We start from the raw sequence: 18,959 nt of genomic DNA, 5'->3' as shown, positions 1-18,959 counted from the left end.
TGCACTTGCATTGGGGTTAGAGGTTAGTTTTATGGATCCGGCGTTGTGTGTTGATACGCCAGTTGGAGTTTCAGTGTCTTTGAGCCGAGTCGTGAGGGACTGTTCCATTGTGATAGCCGGGCGGACTTTTGTGTTTGACCTTATCCTCCTAGAGATGACTAGCTTTGATGTCATTCTCGGGATGGATTGGTTAGCTTCCTTTCATGCCACGATCGACTGTTACAGAGGAAGGGTTACAGTTTGTACTCCCGAGGGAGATTGTTTCTTTTTTTTTTGGAGATCGGAGTGATTCCCATATTTCATCGTTTTATAGAATTCGTGGATGGAGTCGTGGTGATTACTTTTTGGCTAGCCTTATAGCCGAAGAGGATGATATTGTGGAAGAATATTATCCTACAGTTGTTTGTGATTTTCTGGATGTGTTTCTGAAGGATTTGACAGAGTTGCTGTAATACCCCTAATTTTAAAAAAGGATATTCCTGGTATTTAATGGTATTTAATTTATTATTTAAGTGTATTTTATTTGATTATGTGTCATTATTTTTTTTATTAGGTGCTTAATTGTTTTTTTTTTTTTTTGTGGTGATTTAATTTGTTTCTTTTGTGGTGATTTAATTTATTTAAATGATATTTATTTTTAGTTATTTGATTGGAATTACTTGTTAGTATTTTAATTATTTAAGTGGCATTAATGGTTTAAGTGTAATTGGTTTAGTTATTTGATTGGAATTACTTGTTAGTGTTTTAATTATTTAATTGGCATTAATGGTTTAAGTGTAATTGGTTTAATTATTCTATGTGTGTCTTATTTGGGTTTAATTGGGTTTACTAATTATTATTTTATTCAATTAGATTATTTGTTAAGTATTTAATGGTGAATAGGGTAATTAGGTAAATACATCTAATTAGGGTTTTAATTACAGTATAAATTAGGGTTTTATATTATAGTCGTCGTAAGTTTCTACGTTAATTGGATGGGCCGGTTAGGATTGTGAGTTAGACTTAAATGAACCTAGGGTTTAGGAAAACTCTATAAGTATAAGGTAGACGTCTGTGTAGGGTTTTTTTTAACAGAGCCCACGTTTTGTGGAAGTGGAGAAGGAAAAACGCAGTTTTTCACATTCTGCCAAGATTTGATCAAAGCTCCGATCCCACTTCGTCCGTGGTCCGATCGAGCTGAATTTTGGAGGAGAGGTTCATGACTCAGTGTCGCACAATCTGAACGGTGGAGATCAGATTTTGAGTTCAGGAATAGTGTTTCGTACCCGTGAACAGTAACCGGGTTTTGGAACTCGGCGGGATTTTTTAAGAAGACGACGTTGAAACTTTGAACAAAAGTTGCTGAGGCAAGATTCTATCCTTACTCTTTCCCTTAGGCTTCATACTCTTTGCACTCTTAAATGATTTCAGGATTAATGAAGATTAAACCAAACTAAAATGATATCTGTTTTACTATGAAACTGGTAGTTACAGTAGTGTTGTATGCTTGTTCAACCTAGACTAAACATGTTTGTGGATGCATTGTGGTTCTGTGGTTCACGTTTTTCCTTACCACTGTTATTATAAATTATTGGAAGGATGGGTCTAGATGATAGCTATCTTAACTTCTGTAATAGCAACTGTTGGAACTTAAATACTAGGAGGATTTGAGTTTAACACTAGATCGGTTTTGTGGAACACTATAATTTGAGCATGTCTACATACATACTGTGAATATTGTTTTGATGCTTACATTATCACAGTTAGTATCAACTGTGGAGGTTAGGATTTTGTGATACATACCCTACATATCTGTATGTCATTTGTAAGGTGTTAAATGGAAGTTTTAATTAATTCTGTCTTTATATCAGACTAAAGGGAACAACTTAAATTGGGCATGTATATGTTGTTGTTGTGACCCTGTTTATTAATGCTTATTCTATCACTGCTAATATTGAATGTTGGATGTTGGAATTTAGTTGATATATACTTGATTTATTGGTATTATTGACTATTGGAGGATTGGAAAGTAAGCACCGGTATGGGACGGTGGCATACTAAGGATGGGTTTGGTTTTTAAAACAATACCATTACCCACCTACTTGGAATAAGGATGGGATTAACTAAAAGTTAAGTCCCGTGGATTTGTATTGTCATGGCAACTACTTGTTGAGCGGCAATACCAGGGATTTTGGATGGATTTTATATATGTACTGTTATGGTGCCTCGGTATGAGCTTGAGCCTCAGGACCGATGACTAGGGAGCGTATATGCATCGGGATGTGTAGCTGGCTACGATGGTTGGAGGTGTACCCTGTTTAGGTATAGGTACATATGCCCACTTCGTGTGCGTTTTAGCATGTTACCTCTATTCAGGTTCAGACCGGCCTGTAATCCAGTGAGAGTCATTTAGTGTGACTATATATATATATTTACGGACTATTAGCTATTGTTGAATTGTTTAGGATGTACATAAGTATCGGGCCTCTGTTTGGATTGTAGTAGTATAGAACTTGCGCGTGGGCCTAACCCACTTCTATTTTTCAAGTACACGACAGTTCCAGGCTTAGACGTGTTCGTGCTGAGCAGAGGTCTCTATTCACTCTTCCGACGATGTAGGGCTCTCTCTATAGTTTTATTTCTGGACGTTTATTACAGTTGTTCTATCTTCCGTTTGGATGTTTAATAAGGGTCCACTAGAGATAGATTCCCAAGTTGTAAACTGATGGAGTTTTGGAGTTTGGGCTTGATGGATTTTAATAATTATAATATTTTGCGGATTCTATTTTTAGTTCCTTCTAGCTTTAATTTCATTTCTGAATTTATTTTGTATTCCGTGTTCATTATAAAATATTAATTGTTTGATATTCCCTCGGGTTTGGGCCTGGGCCTGATCAACCCGTGTCTCAGATCCGAGGGGTATCACAATTGCCTCCACACCGAGAAGTGGAGTTTACTATTGACTTGATGCCCGGTACCGCGCCCATTTCTATGGCACCGTATCGTATGGCACTAGTTGAATTGGAGAAATTAAAAAGACAACTTGATGATTTGAGGATGAAAGGTTTCATCTGACCGAGTGTGTCACCATGGGGCGCACCGGTCTTGTTTGCTAAAAAGAAAGATGGTTCTTTGAGGTTGTGCATCGATTATCGGAAGTTGAATCGTGCCACCATCAAGAACAAGTATCCTTTGCCAAGGATAGAAGATTTATTTGATCAGTTAAGGGGAGCTAGTTGTTTTTCGAAGATTGACTTGAGGTCTGGCTACTATCAGTTGCGGGTTAGGGATGAGGATATCCCAAAGACAGCATTCTGTACACGGTATGGACACTATGAGTTCCTTGTTATGCCTTTTGGCTTGACTAATGCTCCAGCGGCATTCATGGACTTAATGAACTGCGTCTTTCACGATTACTTGGACCAATTTGTGGTAGTTTTCGTGGATGACATTCTTGTGTATTCACGATCTCGAGAGGAGCACGGATCCATTTAAGTATTGTTTTACAGATTTTGCGGGAGCACCGGTTGTATGCCAAATATGAGAAATGTGAGTTTTGGCAACAAGAGGTAAAGTTTTTGGGACATATTGTTTCAGAAGACGGAGTGTCAATTGATCCATCAAAGATTGAAGCTGTTTTGAATTGGGAGTAACCTAAGAATGTGTTTGAGATCCGTAGTTTTCTTGGTCTAGCGGGTTACTACCGGAGATTTGTGACAGATTTCTCCCATTTGGCAGCGTCTATGACCCGTTTAACCCGGAAAGGGATTAAGTTTGCATGGAATGAAGCCTGTGAGTTATCTTTCCAGGAATTGAAGACAAGGTTGACTACGGTTCCAGTGTTGGTGATACCTGAGCGTGGCTTGGGTTATGTGATCTATTGTGATGCTTCACGTGATGGTTTAGGGTGTGTATTGATGCAGGATGGTAGAGTAGTAGCTTATGGGTCACGACATTTGAAGACTCACGAGTATAACTACCCTACTCATGATTTGGAATTAGCAGCAGTCGTGTTTGCTCTGAAGTGTTGGAGACACTACTTGTATGGTGAGAGATTCGAGGTGTTCTCGGATCATAAAAGTCTCAAATACCTTTTCTCCCAAAAGGACTTGAACAATAGACAGAGACGATGGGTTGAGTACTTGTAAGATTACAACTTTGATTTGCAGTATCATCCAGGTAAGGCAAATATGGTAGCTGATGCCTTAAGCCAGAAATCTCGTGGAACTTTGGCTAGTATAGCTATTGGGAAGTGGAAGATGCTAAAGGATCTGGTAGAGATGGGATTACAGTGTTTTGATGATGATGTTTACAGTGAGTCGGCGTTCTTATTTAGTCTTGTGGCTCAGCCTACCCTTGTTGTACGAGTGATTAAGTCACAGAGACAGGACCCTGATTTAGATGCCATTCACGCTTTGATCTCTAGTGGTGAGACAGTGAAAGATTAGGCTTTGCATGCAGATGCGGGTCTACGATTCAAGGGTTTGTTGGTAGTTCCCACATGTTGTCGTGAGGACGTCCTACGGGAGTTTCACACTTCCCGCTTTGCAGTTCATCCAGGTGGTATCAAGATGTATCATAATTTCAGACGTCAGTATTGGTGGAACGGGATGAAGAAAGATGTTACATAGTTTGTGGCTAGATGCCTTACTTGTCAGCAGGTGAAGGCCGAGCATCAGAGACCAGCCGATTTATTGCAACCATTACCTGTAGTGCAATGGAAATGAGAGCATATTGTTATGGATTTTATGACAGGTCTTCCAAGGTCACGAAGGGGCAATGAGTCCGTATCGGTCAACATTGACAGATTAACCAAGACGGCTCACTTTTTGCCTATTAAGGCAACAGATGATGCAGAGAAGCTTGGTGTTCTTTATGTGAAGGAGATTGTAAGGTTGCATGAAGTTCCAGTAACCATTGTTTCAGATAGGGATGCCAAGTTCACTTCGAAGTTATGGGAAGGACTTCAAGCAGCGTTTGGCTCAGCGTTGCATCTGAGTACGGCATTTCATCCACAGACTAACGGTCAGTCGGAGCGTATTATCCAGATTTTGGAGGATATGCTTCGGGCATGTGTGCTTAACTTGGGTGGTAGTTGGGAGGATCACCTTCCACTTATTGAATTTGCCTACAACAACAGTTATCAAGCGAGCATTCAGATGGCTCCATTTGAGGCGTTGTATGGTAGACCTTGTAGCTCTCCTATTTGTTGGACTGAGGTAGGCGAGATAGCCGCCTTAGGACCGGACATTGTACTCGAGACTACTGAGAAGATTAAGTTGATAAGACAGCGGTTACTTTCAGCTCAGAGCCGACAGAAGAGTTATGCCGATAAGCGGAGACGGTCGTTATCCTTTGAGGTAGGAGACCATGTTTTTCTACGAGTTTTTTCATGGAAGGATTGATGAGATTCGGGAAAAGTAGCAAGTTGTCGCCACGATTCATTGGACCATTTGAGATTTTGGAAGGTGTAGGAGAGGTTGCCTACAGACTTGCTTTGCCACCACAGTTGGATAGGGTCCATAATGTTTTCCATGTATCGATGTTACGGAAGTACGAACCAGATCCATCTCACATTTTGAGTTGGGTTGATGTAAACATTAATGAGGATGTTTCCTACGAGGAAGGACCAGTTTAGATTCTTGACACACAACAGAAGGTATTGAGGAATAAGACGATAACAATGGTGAAAGCCCTTTGGAGACACCACGGAGTCGAGGAGGCTACTTAGGAGCTCGAATAGGAGGTTCGCTCCAAGTATCCAGAATTGTTTTCTTCTCCAGGTATGTCTTGATTTCGGGGACAAAATCTTTTAAAGTTGGGGAGAATGTAATGTCTGTGTTATGCATATACATATATGTAATTGTGTGTGTGTAGTGAATTTAAGACAAAAGAAAAAGAGAAAAGAAAATAAAAATTGGTGGGGCCACAATTGTTTTAAGTGGTCATAAGACCACATTTTTTTTTCATTTTTCTTGTTCTCTGCTTTCTTCTCTCCCGCAGCCTCTCTGTTCCTCTTTATTTTCCTTTTTCTTTTTTTCTTTTACAACTTCAAATCTTGATTACTTTCTCAATCCTTGGTAGATTTGAGAGCCGTTTGAGGCAAAACGATAAGCACGACGAGCTCTACGTGCTAGTACCAGAAATTCCAGCTTTTTGTCCTCTTTGGGAGCTCGAATTTAAGAACTCATTTCTTGGGATTTTGCTCATTTTGAGGTAGGGACATCTTAATCCACTCCTTTTTTGTTCTATTGTGAATTACACCTCCTTGTTATGTCAAACATGTTTAATTGGGAGTTAATTGTATCTATGATTGTATGAATGATGTCTAGAGAATTTTCAAGAGCTTGATTATGACTTGTTTCATGTGTAAAGTATGTTTAGATGTTGTTTTATCATGCCCACTATGTGTTAACATGCTGAAAATGACTAATGAGAACATGTTTATTTAGATTGTGCCAAATTTCCCATTGTCATAATATTGAGATTATATGTACATCCATGTACATGTCATTGGGATGCATGAAATGGGAGAATTTGTCTTGAAATGAAAATGGGGGAAATTTTGGGAGAAGAATTTTGTCAAATATTTTTGATAAACCCGATCACTGCGGGGTTACCAACGGGCCGGAGGTTAATATAGCCTAGAGGGGATTAGGGAGTCGACCTAGTGTGGTTGAGCTGTTCGGGCCCCTCGATGACGCTGTGGGGTTACCAAAGGTCTAGGGACGATAGCTAATCCTCCTTTCGTGTAGCGGTAGGGTTACCAAAAGGCGGGCTATATTAACATTTGAAAGTAATGGTTTGGTGAATGAAAATGGGAAGTGGCATTAGCATGCATTGCATTTCATTGCACTGCATGGTTTATAATTGGAATTGACGTGTATATTGTTTTAATTCCCTATATTACATGATCCCTATTTCCCATTGGCCTATGCTTTGTTTGGATTCACAAGGACACAAGAATTGTGGCTTAAGTGTCACCTACTGAGCTTTATGCTCACCCTACTATTTATATTATTTTTTTCAGGTCTTAGAAATGAACCGGTGGATGACAATCCACCTCAAGCTAGAAAGTTGTTAGAAGGTTGTTTGCTATTTTGTATTTTGACCGTTTTATGTATATTCATAGTTGTGGGGATGTAACTAAGTTAGTATTCATGGCCTTGTAACTTAAGAACAGTTTGATGTAAATGAAACTAATGGAATTATGGTATATTTTTCCATACAATTGTATCATGTAACGTTGTAAGACAGGGACTTTAAATGTTAACCATGTATTTTGGGACTGTAATTATGATAATTTAGATTAATTGGTATGTGAATGTTCTACCATAAGAGGAACTATGTTGAGGTATAATGAACGGATGAATGGGATGCTGGATGATATTATGTGTTTTGTGTATTGGGACAGATTGTTGAAGGCCCATTTTTAGGGGAGGTTATGCCGATTTTTTTTTTAAAATTTTGGCATCAGCTAGGGTCGTTACAGGTATCCCCCTTTCTACCACAAAATGGTATTTGCTGGTCCACAGGCACGTTCGCATGGACATGAGTTCCATCAATTGCCCTTACACAATTCTTAAAAAAAGGGTGGTATTTTTTTTACTTCTTTATATGGTTAGGAACTTCGTTAAAATCTGGGGCGACAATAATCTGTATCCCTAAATCACAGACTTTTTGTAAAACCGCATGGAAGTATTTTGAAATTGTATAGGTAGAGTGTTGAAATCTTTCTGCGACCACACGATTCCTTTCATTATGAGCTAAAGTAAGCCAAAATATGCCAACTTGTTCATAAACACTTACCCCTGTAGAGTCTTTCAACCCTAATGACTTAAGTTCCCTACACAACTTCAAAAAAATTGGGGTGGACATCCTGAAATCTACTTCCATGCCTATGCAAGATCTCCATTATATATGCTTCCCCGATTAAAAGAGAATCCCTACAAGGTCGTTTCTCATAATGTTTCCTATAATAGTTCAACATTCATGCCATTATGATAACACAATCATTCTCCTCATCACCATCATCATACAAGTCAATTATTGTCCTAATATCCATCTATATAATACAACATTTAATAAACAAGATAAATTACAATCATCTCAAGCAAAACACCAAATAATAAATAAAAACAAGATAACAAATCAAATCAAAGCAAGCGAAATAGTTATATTGTCATTACAATGAAACCAAATAACATAAATACGAGTGTACTTAATATTATAATCAACCAAAGTCATAGCAAAACCAAATAAGAAATAAAAGCGATACACCAAAAGTCATAATACGTACTAGTACAGTCATCCAAAGTCATAATAAAACCATCTTACCAAGTCAAATTCCATTGATCCAACCAACCCTCTTATTATCAGGAAGGTCATTAAGAAAGAAATCCCTCTAAACTTCATCATTACGTAACATCTGGGTGACCTTAGCATATTGTTTCATATTAACGCCCTCTAACTTATTCAAAATATAACAACATAATTTAAAATCACCTTTTGTCTTGTCCGAAGAATTGACTTCAACCTGCCCAACTTCATGAACTGTTTTCATATTAGATGATGAAGAAGCGACTATGGCCCTTTCAATTCGATCTGTTTTCTCTCTATAAGTGTCACTCATTTTCTCCATGACACAATCCATTATGGAGGCAAAACTCTCTCTCTTTAGTTTCTTACCACGTGGTTCAGGAGAAGGAGTGAACTCATGACAGCCTAACTCAGTAAAATCATCATTAAGGTCAAATAAGGTATGTGGGGGCTTGGTTGAGAATGGGTGGACTATAGGAAGTATGAACATGTGCACCTGTAGTGTGTGCGCCTCCAAATATGGTGGTGAGCTTATCAAAATGATTGCATGGCTTCTTTCGATACTTACCATATTGGGGATTCAATTACAAATTATTAAATTACTATTAATATGAAGTTAAGTATAATTTTTTGTAAAATCAACATACATTTATTTGAATAACTAACCTTAATTAATTTAGGCCATCTTTCATTTTCAACTATAACCATGCCCGTCTCAGCATTGTATCCCACGCCTGTTTCTCCTATCAAACTCACAAAGGCTTTGTAGTCTACCCTCATGTGGTTGAATTTGCTCTTAAGTTGTTTCGGTACAAGTGTTTTGCCTGTACAAGTCTACCCTCATTTCTTTCTCCATACAGATGATGAAAGCTTCAATATGAGAATCGTCCCATACTAGTTTTCCATCATCGGTATTGTATGTAAGGTCCTCTATTTCTTCTCCCAATACATTGTCAGCATTGATATCCATCTAATTACATAGTTTTAATAACAATGTGTTAAAAGGGTCATTGACAACTGTAATCTTATTTGTAACATCGTCTTAACTACACAATTATCATCACGCCATTAAATGCAAAAACAACCTCACAATATTATTTGGTTTATTTTTCAAAAAATAATATTCAAGTATTAAGAAAAAAAAACTTGTTTTTAAATAATATTTTTCTGAAAAATATGCTTTTTTTTAACAAATTTTTTCAATTTTTTTTTTTTTTTTTTTTTTAATTAGGTAAGGTATTCACAATTTTACAAATATGACAAACTGTTCACTACGGGTTCGAATCCCTCACCTCCCTTAAATTATATCATTCGATTAATGTGCTGTCCATTTTTTTGGTATAATTTTTTTATTTTTAATTCTTTGAAAACAGAAGACTGTCTTAAACCGAAGAAGCACCTAATTTTTCGTGTATTGTGTTTAGAGTCTTATTTTCATTTTTTTTTTTCCTTATTCAATCCATTCTAAGCTTGGTCAAAGAAAGCATTCAATTTCAGTCAATAATTCTTAACCATATTGATTGTGAAATACTGAAATGTACTTCACAATTGTTTGCCAGATTGTTGTCAATATGAAATTAACAAACAAGGCATTAAATAAAACCCTAGCATGAGATCATTTCTAGTTTTTTTCTTTATCTTCTAGACCTATAAAAGACATAATAAAAAAAATGCACAACTGTATACAGCATTCCAGGATGAGCAACTAATTAGCACCAAAATGTTGAAACCTATATGCAGATTTCTGGACAAGGCAACGATCATTGACGACAAAGATGCATCAAACGAAACAAAAAAATGCACACAGTGGCTATGCCTATATATATATATATATATATATATATACACAATGCACACAGGATCTAACACTGTCACCGATTTACCATCAAAACCTTCAATGTTACTTCATATCCAATAGTCCACCACAAAATCCCAATGATTGAACATTTTAATTGAGAGAGAAATTAAAAAATAAAAGCAAGTTACAAGCTTTGTTAAATGAGTAAGTGGCTTGGCAGTTTGATGGTCCGGCGAAGGCACAGTACACTATAAATAAAGAGATACAAGAAAGCATTCCTCCTACTGTCAGGCAATAAAGTCTTCATAAATAACTAATTTTTTCAAGCAAACAAAAAATTCACTCACTTGGTGTCGACGATGAATGTAAATAGACCGAGAATCGCCTGTGAATCCGAGAGTGCAGAGAGCAGCGGCGAAGCTTGGGTTCGCCGAAAAACGCAGAGGTCACACAGGGGAAGTTTATCTTCAGATCTGCATACACAGTGGAACACCAAGAAGCCCGATCTTCATTATACAAAACAGAAATTTAGACAGAACACAACGACTCTATTTATGAAGAAGAAGCAGAGGAACTCACCGGTGAGAAGAAGACATCGCTGAGAAGCTTCATATTTCGTTCAATGGTGTCGATTTCGACCCTAGATCTCGGAAAGCTTCAGACACAAAAGGGTACACTGTGAATCGCCTCTGTGTGTCGTCTAGAGAGAACCCTAGAAATGTTCCACTGATTCTTAAATATGTGTTCTCAGAATTCCTGCACTTTGGGTTGTTGTTCTCATTTCTACAGTGAATAGTGGGCCGGCTGAAATTTGGGAACAGTTTGGAACACGAATTTTTTGTTCCGGAAATTGGCCCAAAATCAGAAATTGTTCTTGCACTGTTGGACACAATACAGCCCATGCCAAACAAGTTAGTGTCCTTAATAGTGTCCATTTGCACTGTAGAGAAGGGAATAGAATAAGATAGAGTATCCCCAAACAGGCCCTTAGTCACCACTCTATTGAAGCACACCTGGTGGGCAGAATTTTGGGTTAAATTGCGTAAACAGGGTTTGAGTCGTCGATACAGTAATCGAGCCTTTGGGGACCAAGCAGCAAGAATGGAAAGTCAGAGAAAGCTAAAATTGACGGACTTGGATCCTCTAAGTTAAATATTTTCTAAGTTATCGTAAGTTGAATTCGCTACAGAATGACAAGTGATATTAAAACCTTATCTATTTCTGGGGCCAATAATAACCCATTTTTTTGATGAGAAAGTGAAGCTTTGGACTCACATATTATAAATAGAATTAGACGTGGCCAAACCAAGGCCTCTCATCAGCGTACCACAGGGACCGCATGGAAAATAACTTCAGAGGATTTGTGCCTTTTTAAAAAAAAGAATTGTGCCTAAGAGTAATCTAAACTAAAACTAACTTATAAAATCATTCAAAAATTTCAACTGTGGAGATTAGCGTAACTCAAAATAACGGGACTTTCTAATCCTAAGTCTCAACTTGAGTTTAAAATTTTAAAGATGGGTTAAGCTCATATTGAATAGTCAGGTTAAAATTAATCATTTCATATATCAAGTTGAGCTTAAGTGATACCTCTTGCTCGAGTTACAACCTTAACTACATACAACAAAATGTTAAAATTTATAATTCCTTTTTTATGATACAAATTACTTTTTTTTTTTTTTTTTTTTTTCATTGCTTGGGTTAATAACTTCACCTTGTTGTCACAAAAAGTAGTAAAATCTGGAAGCAAGTAATTATGAATCATATGAAGGGAATAGGTTGATTCTTTGTTTAATAGTTTCTCAGACAGATCAGTGCACGGACTTGTTCTTTATACTTAGGCTTGATGAAAAATAATAATAATTTAGATAAATACTTTACATTTTGTTGACATGACAAATCAATTTAACACTACATAAGAAATAGAGTATTTGACAGTATTTTCATTAGAACTTGCACTCATTGAGTCAAATAATAATAATAATAATAATAATAATCTCTGAAGGTGTTGAACTACACCATCATGTACGTCATTTGATTTCCTGATACTATCACGAACTTGATCTCCTTAGATATTCAACTCGTCCTCAAACGAACTTACACTATAATTCATGTGTCTAAGTTGTTTAAGGGAAAATTATTAAAAAACCTTTTAGCATTGACTTTTCTCATGCCGTACTCATTATTTCCAGCAACCAAAGTCGGAGAGATTCTTTATTTTTTATAAGAATAATTATTATTTCCCGGTCACAAGAGATTCTTTATTTCAAGGTCTTTATTTTATAACCAGAATAGTTGAATGTAGAATTGTCGACATTGGTGACTTTGCAAGTGATCAGATAAATGTCCATATCCAGAGTCAATTGCAACATTAAATGAATATGATTATTTGTCCCTGCTTCCTCTGCACTCTCCTTTTTCTACTTATAATATAAGACTTTTTCTCGTTTCACTTTTAATTTTAGTTTATATATATGTATACTTCTTTAATTGTTTTTGTTTCCTTTCTTGGTCGATGAGCTATCATTGAACATTCAAGTCTTTTTTCTTTTTTTTTTCGTTCTCTCTCTCTCTCTCTCTCTCATGTTAACATATTGTTGTGTTTAATTCAAGTATTAGAAAAAATAAATGTATTTGTTGTGTAGTGGATCTTTTACAATATCAATTCAGATTGTCTTTGGTTTCAATTTTAAATTTTTTTTTTTTTTTTTTTTTTTAAATAAAAAATAAACCTCAGAGACAAAGTTCTCTTTCTTTGAAGGCCGGTCAACAATACTATACTATTCACACGGCACACTATTATACTAACATGAACCGCTAGACACGGCAGAAGGGTTTTTCAGGTAGACTTGCAGTTCATTAGTTCTTAGTAGTTACATAATAGTATTAGTGATTCATATTATAAATAATTAAGCACTCATTTTTGCTCTAGCAGAAAGACGAGAATGAAGAACTATATGTTCATTTCACTTCTGATATTGTTGAGCCATCTCTATCGATTAAATGCAGAAATCGACGCAAATCATAGTAGTAATATCAGTGTAGTGAAGGAAATTCAGGTTGGAGTAATTCTGGATATGGGATCATTGGTTGGGAAGGTTGTTAATAGCTGCATTAGCATGGCTATATCTGATTTTTATGCTCTTAACAAACACTACACAACAAGGATACTTCTTCACATCAGGGATTCCAAGGGAGAATCCCTGCGTGCTCTGTCTACCGGTAAGTCTTTATTTTTCATTCCACGCGCATCTTAATGAATTGGTACCTTACTTTAGCTTTTTTGTTCTGAATTGTCTTCTTTATTTTTCATTCACTATTTATTGGCATGCATGGCCTCATATGCATATCAAAGAAAAGGCTACTATTTCGTCACCTGAGTCAACTCGGCTTTCTTTTGGCAAAAAAAAAAAAAAAAAACAGATTTGAATTTTATATCATTTTTCATAAACCTAGCATTTTAAAATAAAAAAAAAAACTCAGAGTGATATTTTTGAACTTGAAGTCTAAGTTCATGCTTGAAATTGGAAGGCTTTTACATTGACATTAACTAATCAAGTAAATTGCTTCATTTGCCCAATACATTGACAAAGCATTTTTTATTGCTTTGTCCGCCGGTGAGTGTTTGTTTTCCATATCACATGCATCTTGATTAAATTCAATTCAAAAAATCTTGTGTAGAATATACGATGACTTTAGTACAAAAAATTAATTATTTTATAAAAAAAATCAATAAAATATATATTTTTTACTTTGTTTAAATTTTATAAGGGTATATATGAAAGTTTGAGTTTAAGTTTATATCTATTTTAGCATGAGTATATCGAATTTAGCAAGGTATAAATTGAAAATTTAGTAATTTGGAACTTAGATGTAAAAAAAATCTCAAAAGTAGGACTTATTGGTCGTAAAGAATTTTTTTAGGACTTAATTGTATTTTAATGAGAAAAGGAGGACTTGATGATAATTTTTTGAATTATATATCATTTTTCATAAAGAGTAATGAGGTCGACCTCGTGACAGTTGTCATGATCTCTTTATTTTTTTATCGTGATCATGTACAAATATTAAAACGCTCATCCAACCATTTGAAAGACAATTATAGGTAAATTATACAATCAAAATTTTGTACCAAAATTCAATTACAAATAGATCATACAAATCAATCATATAGTATTTTGAGCTGTAATTTGTGCATCATTTTTTCTTTCTCCCCAAAATATGCTAATTTTAAAAAGAACACACAACAATTTTCATGAGATCAAACTCATTCTAGCATTACTCTGTTTTGGGATTCTCTTTTCAAAGTAATATTTTTGAACTTGAAGTCAAAGTTCATGCGTGAAAATGGGGGGCTTTTACAATTTACAATAAATAATCTAGAAAATTGCTTCCTTTGCCCAATGCAGCTATTGATCTTTTGGAGAATAACAATGTGCAAGCAATCATGGGTCCAGGAACATCACCTGAAGCGAATCTCTTGGCTGCATTGGGGGACAAGGCCAAAGTTCCTATCCTTTCTTTTACTAGGAGGAGTCCTACATCGTCAACGAAATATCGTAGTTACCTTGTTCAACTTACACAAGATCAATCCCTTGAATTCGATGGCGTTGCTGCCATTGTAGAATCATTTCAATGGAGGAATGTCATCCTTATTTATGAGGAGGGAGAAATCATTTCAAATTTGGCCGATTCGTTCCAAGAGAAAAGCATTCGTATTGCATATAAGAGTGAAATTTCTCCATCAACCACTGATGAACAAATCCTCCAAGAGCTCCATAATCTCACGAGTACTCTGCATACAACAATATTTGTTGTGCATGCATCACCTTCTCTAGCGTCACGTCTTTTCTTAAACGTCAAAAGGGTAGGAATGATGAGCGAAGGATATGTTTGGATTATAACTGATAAGACTATGGAACTCTTGCATTCAATGGATTCTTCGAAATTCATTGAGTCGATGCAAGGCGCACTGGGGTTCAAGTCTTATATTCCACCATCAAGCGAGCTCCGCAACTTCACTCTAAGATGGAGAATGAAGTTTCGTACTGATGAACCAAACATGGAAATGACAGAGTTAAATGTGTTTGGCATATGGGCATATGATGCAATTGGGGCACTAGCAAGGGCAGTGGAGAGGGTAGCGGATAAGATTTCTCAAACTAAAGAACAAAATGCTGCATCGAACATGATGGACTTAGCCAACATTGGAGCTTCTCAAAGTGGCTCAATAATTCTAAAAGAGATATTGCAAATTAGATTTAGGGGTCTAAGTGGTGAGTTTCAATTTATGAAGGGGAAACTAATCTCTGGGGCATTTGAAATAGTTAATGTATTAGGCAAAGGGGAGAGAAGAGTTGGATTTTGGACACTGGCTGATGGAATCACTAAAGAAATGTTACCATCTGCTGGTGAAAAGTATCGGAGGTCTTCAAGTACTAGTAGTGGTCTTGATGCCATTATCTGGCCAGGAGGATCTACAATTACCCCAAAAGGTTGGTAGATGCGAATGAGTGGTAAAAAGCTAAGAATTGGTGTTCCAGCGACGGTGAGGTTCACAGAATTGGTGAAGGTGGATCATGATCCTCAAACCAATGCAACGCTTGTTACTGGCTTTTGTATAGATGTATTCCGTGCTGCCATTGATGCCTTAGTAAGTGAGGTAGCATATGAGTTTATTCCAATTTTTGAGATAGGAAACTACAACGATCTTGTATATCAGGTCTATCTTCAGGTATGTGAATTCAAAAAGTAGAATAATATCACAATTGAAAGATTAACAAATAGTTAATACCAAAAACATTTTCACATTTCCCACATGCATGTCCTCATGTACATGACACACAACATACAACTATAGACATGATTGCTAGTGTATTTATATAAATTCGCATAGTGGTCTTTTGATGTATGTTGCCTTTTTTGAATGGCTTAGAATTATGATGCTATCGTTGGGGATACTACAATAACAGCCAATAGATCTCTATATGTCGACTTTACAATGCCATTTACGGACTTGGGTGTTGGAACAATAGCAAGGGTTGACAATAAGGACATGTGGATCTTCTTGAAGCCACTTGATTCAAATCTATGGCTCACAAGTGCTGCTTTCTTTATCCTAACTGGCTTTGTTGTTTGGGTTATTGAGCATCCGGTAAATGAAGAATTCCGAGGTTCGGCAGCTCAGCAAATTGGAACAGTCTTCTGGTTCTCCTTCTCAACCCTTGTTTTTGCTCATAGTAAGTTCTATTATTATTATTATTCTTGGTAGAAGTATATTGTATGTAAACAATTAAAACAACCTAACCTTCTAGTAAAGTTTTTACGATTAAATTATATTGGTGTTTGGCACTGCAGGAGAAAAGTTATTAAGTAATTTGTCAAGGTTTATGGTGCTTGTTTGGATGTTCGTTGTGCTTATATTGACTTCAAGCTACACTGCAACTTTGACTTCACTCCTGACAGTTCAACAGATTCAATCAGCATCAAAAGGGAATTATATAGGGTTCCGATATGACTCTTTTGTAGAAGGAGTCATCGTCAGCAACCTGAATTTTGAAGACGCTAGGCTTAAGAAATATTCTTCACCTCCAGAATATGCCCAAGATTTGTCAAGGGGAATTAAAAATGGAGGTGTTGTCGCTATCGTCGATGAGATCCCATACATCAAGATCTTCCTGGCAAGATATCCCCATGACTATGTCATGATTGCATCAGATTCTACCACCAATGGCTTTGGCTTCGTGAGTATATGTATCATTCTCTAACAAATTATTTAATGCAAGTGTGTCCATATATAAACATAGGACAACAAATATGAATATCTAAACAACCTAATGCAATTTTTATGTAACATGTATATACTTAATTTTGTCAATCAATGTCTTATGACACAGGTATTGCGAAAGGGTTCACCATTGGTTCCTGAGATGTCAAGATCGATTATGAAACTCAGAGCAGAAGGAAAACTAAAGACGATGGAGGAGGAATGGTTTAAGAGTCAGTCATCTCTTATGTTGCAGGATTCTATGACTAGCCCCAACATTCTAAACCTCGATAGCTTTCGTGGCTTATTTCTTATTAGTGGGATCTCTTCTGCCTTAGCCCTTGTCATATTCTTGATTGGGCGTGTCAAAAACTATATTAGAAAGCTGTTTCTGGAAAAATTGGTTTTCATGTTAAAGTACCTCTTCGCTGAAAATACTATCATGCATTGAAGAAACCAACGTTGCAAGACAACTATTTTGAAGTTCTTCACCTATTGATCCTTTGTTTGCCAGCTACTGATGGATGCAGTTTATAAACACGTCCAAATACTCTTTTAGCTATGAATTAAAAATAATGATGTCAATATATATATATATATATTGAATTCACGATCATATTTCACTAATGATCCCATTACAGGAACAAGACACTACCATCTAAAGGAATAAAATTATATTTCCAGAACTAGTACAGAATTTGGAGTATTAAGTGTTTTAAGAATGGGGGTACATTCTCCTATTTATTTATTTATTTTTTATTTTTTATTTTTTATTTTTATTGGAATAGTATATTCATTTTGTTTTTATGGAATAGTAATTTTTCTTTTTTGCCAGATCTTTTAGAATACTTGACTATCTACTTTGGGCACGATGTAATGGACAATTGGTGTTCACTTCCACAATGTAAACTGACACCGAAAGTTGTGGGTCGTTACCATTACCCTATTACTATGAAAAATTCTAACACTCAATCGCAGCTGAATCCCTTGATGGCATATTTTTCTCATGTGAATTCATTGCACCAATCTGAAAATTCAGTCAATGTGAATTTCCACATAGGTCCTCAATCTCGGGTTAACCTAATAAATGGTCCTAATCCACTGGGCATTGGAAAGCCAAGAGTTGTAATAACTCCATCAAATAAACTCACCCTTTCATCATCCTCTGTCCATCAAGTGTAGACCGAGACAAATCTTTGCATAATGCAGTGGTCGCCAGAATTTGTGATTCAATCAGAATTTGTAATTTGGTTCCATTGAAATCTACTTGAACCAAATTGGTTGGAAATTTCTTTGCTCGCTTTAGTTTTCTCCCTTCTTGTCATTGTCCTTCTATTTCTTTTTATTTCTTCCTCGTGCTTTGAAAAATAAGGAGATAACACTCGCGAAGTCATACGTTACAACCTTTGGTCTTGTAACTTATAATAAACTGCCACTAAAATTATTAATCGTTAGAATAGTTAATACCTTATTAATTGTTTAAATATCGACTATAAAGTTATTAAAAATAATTATTAATAGTTAATATATCAAAACCAGATGTCTCTCTCGCAAGCGCTCGAAGAGATGTTGAAAAGTATGCCTCACTTCATTCCGTCAATTTCACCATTGACCATTCAATTCATTGCTACAATCATAGCCTCACTCATACTATACTTATCCATCTCCCTTATATATTGGAAGTTCATTTGAATTTTCGTGTTGTGGTTGTTATGACTCTCAAGTGGGTGATCTCTATTTCCAGATCACAATATATACATGTATATATACAGATTCTAAATACTCAATACTTAGTCTTTCACACACCAATAGACAGACCCAATGTATATCTCATAGAACCAGATTATGTGGTCACAGTTTTATTTATTTATAATATATGCCTCAGGCACGAAAAGAAGGCAGACTATTACCAACATCATACAAATTTTACCAGAAGGCCCTGGAGATGACCTTGTTAACGTCAACTCACTCTTCACTGTTGCCATATTTGTGGGACAGAGAGGAGTGCCATGGTAGCATTGTCCATGCCAGACGAGCTGAGCCTCAAAGACAGAGGAGTGCCATGGCAAAGAAGCTTGTTATCTTTGAAATCATATC

At 36.2% G+C, this 18,959-nt stretch overlaps 1 pseudogene; it reads left to right on the top strand.

Moving 5' to 3' along the window:
• The first annotated feature begins 14,466 nt into the window (after positions 1 to 14,466).
• LOC132269205 (glutamate receptor 1.3-like) lies at positions 14,467 to 17,431 on the top strand (annotated as a pseudogene).
• Positions 17,432 to 18,959: the final 1,528 nt, after the last annotated feature.

This window comes from Cornus florida, unplaced genomic scaffold, assembly GCF_030987335.1.
Source record: "Cornus florida cultivar Cherokee Brave unplaced genomic scaffold, ASM3098733v1 CherokeeBrave_3.0.0_Hap2_Chr08, whole genome shotgun sequence".
Taxonomy (NCBI): Eukaryota; Viridiplantae; Streptophyta; class Magnoliopsida; order Cornales; family Cornaceae; genus Cornus; species Cornus florida.
The sequence above is the reverse complement of the archived record's forward strand: the minus strand, read 5'-3'. Positions and strand labels throughout refer to the sequence as shown.